Here is a 10028-nt window from a genome sequence, read left to right on the forward strand (position 1 = left end):
TTAAGCATGTACAGCTTAAAATGATATTCACTCTCACATGGAGATAATGTTAGAGAATAGAGTGGAGGAGGGATTCTATTTTAGTCTTGAGGGGTATAAAAGAATTATTGTCATTAAGGGCTCCATTTTTCGTAGCAGAATCTCTCATCAGCAGCAGCCTGCATTGATGAACACCTTGTCTCTCTGATCAGCAATGCAGTAATCAGAATAGAGTCAGCGAAGCTCTCAGACACGTGACGTGACATCCTGACGAACGCACTACCAGAGCTTCACTGCACACCGCATGTGTCATAATAAATCACATGTTGCAGACAGATGGACACAATTCTAAAATGCAGGATTATCTAGAATGCAATATTAATTAAAACAATTTTACACTGTAAAACTGGTGGGGCCACCTATGACTTTCTTCACTTAACTTTACATTCTTCTAGATTAATATTATTCACATTTATTCTGACTGTGACATTTATGAATTATGATTATTATACTCTCTGAACATTAATTATCAATCGTCGTAGGAATGTGTCGGCTACGTGACAGTTGTCTCACTGATGAACGTGTGTAATTACAGTCATCCATCTCATTCATTCAATATTGAATAACACAGCACCAGTTTGAGGGAAAACAAATCAAACTTCTGTTCCTTTATGCATAAACTGCCTGATTCTGACTGTTAAATTCTCTGATTGAGTATGTCATAGAAAATGATTACAACTATTGGAGACAAGAGGACAAACATTATAAATCCTAAAAACTTTCTTCTTCTTATATTATCATTAAACTGTTTGACACTGACCTGGTAGGGACAGGCTTTTTGTTAACCAACTCAGTTGTCTCTTCCCAAGCTGTCATCTCACTTAGGTGTTTTATTTGATTTACCACATATCACTTCAGGCACAAATGAGAGACGCTTCAGGCTGCTCTCTGAAAACCGAGCCCTTGGTTTTAGAGGAAAATTGAATTTCACTTTCCCTTTTACCTGACAATCTCATTGCACATTTCAAGAGAGCTCTTTAAACAAAACAAATTATAGGTAGAACATTTCATTTATAAATCAACAACAATAACATTAATTTATTTCAAATCACATTATGATTAACTTCTTTATGTGACATACACGTTATGCCGGACTCACTCACCAATGTAACTGGTTAGACGCTACTGGTTATACGGTTCACCAGCTTCACATTTGCAGTTGTTACCTTTGTGTGCATTACGCCACAGAGCCATAATGGAAATCCATTAACCAGTTGGGGTCTAAATGCTTCTGAATGATGAGTTGATTCCCAACTGAGAGTCTGGCTGCTACTTTCTCTCTCTCTCTCTCTCTCTCTCTCTCTCTCTCTCTCTCTCTCTCTCTCTCTTGACATGACATTGCGATAACCTGATATTAACAAAAAAAGCTAATTAAGAGTGTTGAAGCTCCTGCTGTAATTAGTTAAAGTAGACGTTCTTACATTTCGTCCTCAGAAGTATCGCTCTCGGCCCCCCAGACGCATGTGTCAGCAGCTGAACAAAGATGAACTCCTTCTCTGCCTCGCTCCTTCTCTCAGGCTGGTTTTTATCGTCAACAGTCTTGATTTGAGCGGTAAAACGGATCAGCACCAGCTGCGCGGGCCTGAGTCACAACATGCTAGCTTTAGCCTCGATAGAATCCCAACAATGACTTGTGACCTCTCTTAGACTTGTGTCTTTTGTTTGTGAAAGACTGAAAGTAAAAAGCAGACACATTAATTAAGGCAATTTTAACTTTATTTGACAAATCTGGCATTACTTGAACGTATCATGACGTGTTTAGGACTTGTGTATTCCTTTTCTTGATTTAGGACTTGAGTGCCAAAACTGATATCAGTGATTATGAGTCAGGACTGATAATCAGAAGTTTGCATAAATCAGCATTGTTAGCAGATTATGCATTGGTAAATCTCAAGCGAGTAAACATCCCATGGCCTTATACTCAGTACATTAAGCAACAAATCATGTGTTTTCAGGAAGAGGGATAAGCAGCATACGGTCTGTAATTCTATGGAGCCTGCAGATGTCTATTTTACATCTACTTAAAAACAGAAGCTATTCATTTTATATATTTATCTACTTAAATTTATCAAAGTAAAATTAAGAGGAAATGTGCATGGAACAATGATATTGGTACTTTGGTAATACGCCTCAGCTCCTCGGCTCCTCAGTCTGCTACGATTATGATGTCTCATGTATGATAATGAGTTCATTTCAGATTTATTCAAGCAGCCAGTCCCATAATCTTGCAAGCAGAAGAAAATTGAGAAAGTAAAAACACATATTTGGGGCTCTTAGTTCAAATTAGCGACTGTGTGTACAGATAAAGGAATGGGTTTTAAGAACTTTTTCAAAGAATCTGCAACCAAGTGTGCTAAATGATTTGAAGTTTCACATTCTCCAGTTCTGGTAAATAAGCAGTAACAATGAAAACATGTCCAATAGTACAGAAGCATTTTTTTCCTTATTGCCTCATTATTTCTTCTTTCTTCTGCGCACGCACGCACGCACGCACGCACGCACGCACGCACGCACGCACGCACGCACGCACGCACGCACACAGATAAGAGCTGTTTCGTCTCAGTGTACAGGCTTCACCAACCTTTAAAATGTCATCATCTGAATTGGTTTTGTCCACTTATTTCCGCATGTTATTAGCAATGAGTAATTCATCACAATTATGAGAATAAGCCTTTATTGAGAGCTGTAATCGCAGATGCTTAAACACATTTGACGAGGCTCAGATGAATAATCTTATAATGACTGTGAGCTGATATATATATACTATATGCTCTCTGCAGCAGCCCGCTTGGTTACTCGGGTCAATGCCTGTTTTTCTTATGATATCACATTATTATTAGTACACTGGGAGTCATCTAGCAAAGTTATTATAATTCATCCCAGTCATTTCCTTCAGTCATAATGTCAGTCAACCTCCAGATGAGTCACAGCCACCCAGCAAAACACTCTTTGACTCTGTTAGAGTTTGATCATCATCGTTTCCTCGCTCTCTTTCTCTCTCTCCATCATTTACCACCACTTTCTCCCTGCCAGCGCTGGCTTAATTGAACGCGGCAGTTGTCTCCTTTTAATTTCTGAGCTTGCTAATGTCATTAATAATGTATGGATATTCTAATTAGAATCTGCCCCAGTCGCTTTACAGTGTAAACACTATTGATCATCTGTTAATTAAGTTTTAAATATCATTGACGGGAAGTGAAATTGGAGGCAAATATGAAAATTCTCATCAAGCCTTTCCTTTGCAAGCTTTCAATGCTCAGAATGTTACACTAATTAAAAAATACTGCTGATCCAATCTCTCAATTCAATTCATTTGAGGAGTGTTGCTCTCACTGCACAAGAAAATACACACACATGCAAATGTATGCACACAAGACACATCAGTCAATACCTTACACTTAACAGTGTGCAAAAATAGTCACAATCAGTTATTCGTCTGTGCGTGCATGCCACCATTTTATTTCCGTCAAAAAATGGATTCAGGCAAAAATGCACACTTAGCCATGAGACATATGAAGCATTAAGTGCAAGCTTGCCATGGTGTGCAACAGCTGGTCCCACTACACTGAAGGATTAGTCTCTGATGCCACAAGAAAGTCAGCGCCATACTCTGAAATCCATCTTACAACACACACTGGCCTGCTATATGCACACACACATACACACACAGATGCACGCTTACAAACACACGACCAGAAGCAAACATGCACACATGCATGGCTAGATAGAAGCAAAGAATCACACATATGTATAAACACATGAACAGACGTACACATACATACTGTATACACACACACACACACGCAAACACACATGCTTAGTGCAGGCGGCTTCAGCTAAGAGGGAACAGGCTTCGCTGGGATTGGGGGCAGAGCCCAATGCATACCAAACAGGAAGGTACAGATGGCAACCTCAGGGCTAAACACACCCCAAGGGCCCCTGTGTGTGTGTGTGTGTGTGTGTGTGTGTGTGTGTGTGTGTGTGTGTGTGTGTGTGTGTGTGTGTGTGTGTGTCTGAGTGTGTGTGTGTGTGTGTGCAGCTTAAGTGAGTGGCAGTATGTGGTGAAAAAAAACAGGAAAAGGTTAAGTGCTTGTCCAACTGCTAACAACCAGCCGCTCCTCAATGTCGCTCATCTTTATCTTCATTGTTTACTTACTTTCTCTCTATGAAAGTGTCATGTTTGTCTTTAAACTTATAATTAAAAGAAGAATCTCTTGAGGTTGAATACATAATGTAAATGTTGTGAAAGGTTCATAGATATTTAAGGTATTATTTGTTATTTATTTGTTGAACAAATGCAGTCACTTCCAATGAATCCCAGTGACAGTGAATGTAACAGTACGTTCTGACTGGCATTCATACTGATACTGATGTTTCTATGGTGAGTTGGCCAATAATACTGACCCAGTCAGGTTCTAATGACAAGCATAAATCTGTCATGACATCTGCAATTCCGCACCTGTCCACCAGCTGTCATTGCTGAATTGTCCCTGATCACCTGAACTCGTTTCCCACCTGCAGCTTCTCCTCTGACACCTTCAAAGTTATGTATTTGTCCAAATCTTTGAAGTGATTCATAATATCCTAAGATGGAAATCCTACATAACTTCCTATTCTCTAGTGTAGACTAAATGTGGTCCCAGCCTCAGGGTGTTGGCTCCAGGGTCATAGTAGGAGTCTTCATCCTGAACGAACTGCCTTTTATACAGCAACCATGCATATCTCAAGGTCACCCTGTCCTTTACCCAGGAGAATGAGTGGAACATCTGTGGATATCAGCTTCTACTATGACAGCGTCTTTTCAAGAAGCAGATGAGTTTTATTAGAAGGAGAAGAACCTAAATGTTGCTACCTTTCATGGAAGATTCTCCCCAGATGCCAATAAGAATCAATCTTCATCCTTCTTGAGAGGAAGCTCTATTTCCATGTAACCAATTCTGTAGCTCTTTTAGTCCACATAATGATTCTTGTCAAGGTTGCATGTGAGGGAAGCGAGTTCAGAGGCTGTGTTTTGTTGTCAGGGAGACGGGCTTTGGTGAAGTGCGCTAAGCAGTGCTTCCTAACTGTTGCTCTGAATTCACAGTGAATGTCTGCAGTGAATGCGTTCCTCATGAGGCCTTGCTCCATTATTTCTGTGGAAGCAACATCTTTGATAGAGGGAGACATTTTATTATCATCTCCTGCCCACTGGAATACTGCGCGGCACAAACTATCATCTTCTTTTGTGCAGATAAATCTCTCGCTATAGATCACTGCATGATGATCAGCAGAGTATGTGATTCCATTTCCCCCTGTCGGGTATTTCAATAGGGCAAAGAAAATCTGATGAAGTCTCCTCCCTCCAATAGTAATACACATGCTCACACACAGGGCTGACCCCGGCCTTTTAGGGTCCCTAAAGCAAACTTTCAAATTGATCCTGATTATTGTAACATCACCGACAATCTTGCTTTAAATTCCAAACTGTTTATACTAAAGATCTTTTCCTGTAAATTTTGTCTTCCACAAAATAATTATGTGGGTTTTCGTTCATCCATCTACCATCAAAGTCAATTTTTTAATGGCTAAGCAACATAGTGTCCTGTTTATGAGCAATGCCAGCAAGTATTTATGCTAAATAAGCAGTCTGCAGCTTGATTGGAATGCTTACAATGTCAACAGCCATTAATGTCGCAGAAGAATGACTTCCTTTGTTCTACACTGGCAAACACTCACTGGCACGTTATGTTCATTTTATACAACAAGGCGGTAAAATGTCACCGATTATCCCTTTAAGAGAATCCAAAGGAGCTGGAGCCCTTGGGTGCTGAAGACGTCAGAACAAAGCTGATCTGTTGCTGGGCTATCTGGGGACCACACAGACACTTCAGTGCTGCAGCGTTTGAAGTGGTTAGAAGTAAATTCCCAATGTGCAACACAGACATTTACGAGATTCACCCTCATTAATTCTCGTAGAGGGTAGTTGCTATCTGAAGTCAAGTCAAATGTATTTATAAAGCATAAACCTATTGTGTTGACCAGTGTTGTACAACTGAGATACAGCAGGAAATATAAAAAGACAACAACAAAATCCTAAAACTCAACAGTGATAGAACACAGTGATAAGAAGTGGCCAGCGAGAAACATTCAGTCTCCAGATGGGATTTATAACTCTGTAGAAACATTTAGTAGAAAAGTTTTAATATGGAGGGTGAAATATTCCATCTTTATGAGCAGCAACATTAAAGGAGCGGTCAGTGTAAGCTTCTGGTGATTCCATCAGAGTGACCTACAAATGGAATGGTGCCTTCCAGACAGTCCAGCAGGGAAGGTAAAGCTGTGCATCATCAGCTCAAGAATGAAAGGAGATGTCATGCATTTCAATGATTTGAACCCAGCAGGAGCATTTACAGGGTTGTACAGGTTCCGGTGCATTTTAAGGGCCATTTAGGAAGTGTGTGACGTTCTGACTCATTGTGCTTGACAATGAGGCACACGATAAAATACTTTATTTTCTCTCATTCATTGGTTCGAGACAAACTATTTTGAAGGCCATGTACTTTTCCACCTAAAATTCTGCCATTAATTCTGCAAAAATTGTCTTCACACCTACAGATTTCAACGGATCCTCACCCAATGTGATACATGACACATTTGATTATTGTTATTGTTTATCAAAACTTTCCCTGTTCTTTGACTTGTTGGATTTAATTAAAATCAATGACAATTTTTTTCCTGAAGTCACTTGGACGTAAGTGATGGTTTATCAGCCGGGGATATGAGCATCATGTTGATTAGTGATGTCATTAAAGCGCTCCAATTTTCTAATGTTTATCATTTTTCACCCTGAAACTGCATTGATGTGTATAATGCTTCATGATACTCAGGAAAGACCTTCTCCCTTCATAACTGGCTATTGATCATCCCCTTCTGAGTATCTATATACAGTATTTATTCACATTTATACTGGTTGTGGTTTCCCTTCAATTGTTGATTAATGTTCTTGTTGTTTCTAACTGTCTGTATCTATAATTCCCAAAACCGCATTCATTACAGCCACAGTGACCCGGTGTTCAGAGCTGCATTGTTACATTTTTCTTAAGGCAATTAGAAATAATGAATGAAGGAAAAATGATGCCTTTGTAATATCTCACATTGTATCAAACAGTGGCTCCTTTTAAGCAAATCAAGAAGACATCTGGTGACCCACCGGGCGGCACCACTGGATTGAAGTAAGCCATAATTTATATTGCACGCTTGTTTTTCTGACTTTTCGATAATAGCTTGGCAGTTTTTCAATATATAATCTTGTTGAAAGACATGTCACATCACGTCAGAGCAGCTCATATACATGATCACTCCTAAACATAAGCAGTGAATGTGGCGGTGGATGGATGGATGAAAGGATGAAGAGGGTGGGTGTCCATAAGAAAAATCAATAAAGTTGCTTGCACTGTGAAAAGTGTGTTATAAACCCACCAAACCACTCTCCTGAATGAGATTTAACACCACCCTGCAGCTGGCTCATACTGCATGGTGTTGAAGTGCAGTTTATATTTATTGTCCACAGGGTTTTCTACAGAATTTGGAGCTTCCCAGTGTGTAGCAGTATTCTATCCAGTGCTGTGAATTACAAAAAGGGAACCATACACACAACAGAAAAGAACAAAACGAGCAAAACATGCCAATCTCTGAACTTTTAGAAGTAATAGCCCCTTCACTTTGATAGGTCACAAATTACAGAGGGAAAAGTAGTAGTAGTGCAAGTTTCCGCGAGCATGTAATTATGTAGGCGACCGATGCATGAATCAAATTTCCGTTAATGTGGACATATTCATGAATTTTGATAGCTGGTTAAACATATTTCAGCTTTACATCTTTTCTTGGATTGGGTGCTATGGTGATCTTTACAGTAATGCACAGGAGAACTCTAAGGAAGAGAAAATGCGTAGATATAAGCTGAACTTTGATGTCACAGAGATTCTTGTGCGTTACTAAATTTGTCCCCCTCCTCCTCATTATGTCACAAAAAACAACTGTGGCTTTGTTGAGACATTTACCTGTAGTTTTCTCACCCAGCAGTAGGAGGGGCTGTTGTTGTGGTGATAATGATACAGAATGCACCTCAGATATATAGTTGTGCCCTTTCCCCGGCTGCGTGTAATAGAGGATGCTGAATTCTGATAAGGCCGCCGAAGGAATCCATGTATTCAATCCCCAAAATGTATCTGTCCAGTAAATCTTAATTTCTTTGTTTTTCTCTCTCAGTCTCTCTGTCGGAACTCATAAACACTGTGCTTAGCAATCACAGCTTCTGGGTCTATTAGGTTGTTGATGCGTAGAATGTGTTGATTAGGAAAAATTGCCTGACTTGCAGGTTCTAGTGTTTGTGTGTGGGTGTGATTGTGTATACAAGCGTGTGTGTTTGTGTGTTTGTGTGTGTGTGTGTGTGTGTGTGTGTGTGTGTTTGTGTGTGTGTGTGTGTGTGTAAACCTCTGAGTGTGTTTTATCCTTTGTCGTTGCTGGTGCAGGTTGACATAGTGCTGAGTTGCATGGGAAAAAGAGTGGCATGCTGCATTCGTGGACTCAGACAAGCGTAGGGCAAAGCGACTTCGACAGGGGACATCATAGACAGAAAAACAACAAGATTAAGAACCACCCCACCTCCTCTCCCCTCATCCTTCAACAGCCAACTTTTCCTTCCCTCCTCCTCCAACTCCAACTCCTCACCTCTCCTCCTGTCTCTCCTTTCCTCACTGCTCCATACTTCCTTCCTCTTTGATGCTGTTCTCTTATTCCACACACACCCCCTCTTAGACCAATTACCCAACTAAGTATAGCCCATTGTCTGCCTGCTTCCTTAATCCAACAATTCTTCATCATCATGTCCACCTTTAACCTAATTGGAGATTCTCAAACAGATGGTTTACTGTTTCCTCACCACATTTATTTCCGTAACGGTGAATATGTCAGAAGTGCACTCCACACATTTTGCCTCTGTAAAGGAAATCTTAGTGATCTTCGTAGAGTGGGCGATTTTAAATTTTTATCAGGTGCGAGCAGAATGTGGCCTTGTTGTCATTCCAGTGAGCTGTGGGCATTCCATTTCATCCCATGGAGGATTTTTGTCTGAGGGATAATGCAGCGCAAATATATGATACCATCAACATCCAACTGTCCGTGAATACCAACGACAGGTCCCTGGGTGAATACAAATTACCATAATGGCTCGTACACACATTTTTCACTTAAACTCGGATGCACTAAACACACTTTATGAAAGCGTCCTCATATGTATCCTACAAAGAGCTGTTACTCACAGCGGAGAAAGGGTTGGTGTGAAAAAGAGAGCCCTCGCCCTCGTATTCTGCCCGTGTCAGGTGGCGAAAGATTCTCATATATTTCTCATAGGCGTTAAAAAGTGCTGCTGCATGCATATTCCTGTTTCCTTACCGAGCAAAATGAATGATTCTGAGTCTCGGCAGACAATACAAATGCATATGGAATGCTTTCGTAAACTGGAAAGTAAAGTTTGTGTTCTTCACCAGGGGATTAAAATGTCCTCATATCCCAGGATGTAAAAGCACATACCTACACCAAGGCCGCGCAGTCCTCTATGTCATTTTGATCCAAATATAAAGTCAGACCTGTTCAAAAGTCTGTATCATTAAGTTAAATTACACTTGGTCCAACTCTACAGTTTAGTGCCTTGCTTCAGGGCAATGGCAAATGCATGAACCTTATTTTAACATTATTTGTGAAGAACAAAAGGCAAAAATGTCAACAAATGCCTTTATTTAACAACATTAAAGACTGCAGATTGTCTTCTATCTGGATGGAAACCTGACTGTTACTGTTTGCGGTATCCTGCTGAGAAACTCCTGACGTCCTTGGTGGAGGTAATAAGCATGCAGCACCTCTATAGCTTCTGTCTGAATTTTCATCAGATATTTGATATTTTCAGCTTTCATTTTAACCTTATCTGAGACCTTGAGCTAAATTGTAACTTT

Source organism: Genypterus blacodes, unplaced genomic scaffold (assembly GCF_046128005.1).
Source record: "Genypterus blacodes isolate CSIRO-AG114 ecotype Tasmania unplaced genomic scaffold, CSIRO-AGI_Gbla_v1 ptg000073l_1, whole genome shotgun sequence".
In the NCBI taxonomy this organism is placed as follows: domain Eukaryota; kingdom Metazoa; phylum Chordata; class Actinopteri; order Ophidiiformes; family Ophidiidae; genus Genypterus; species Genypterus blacodes.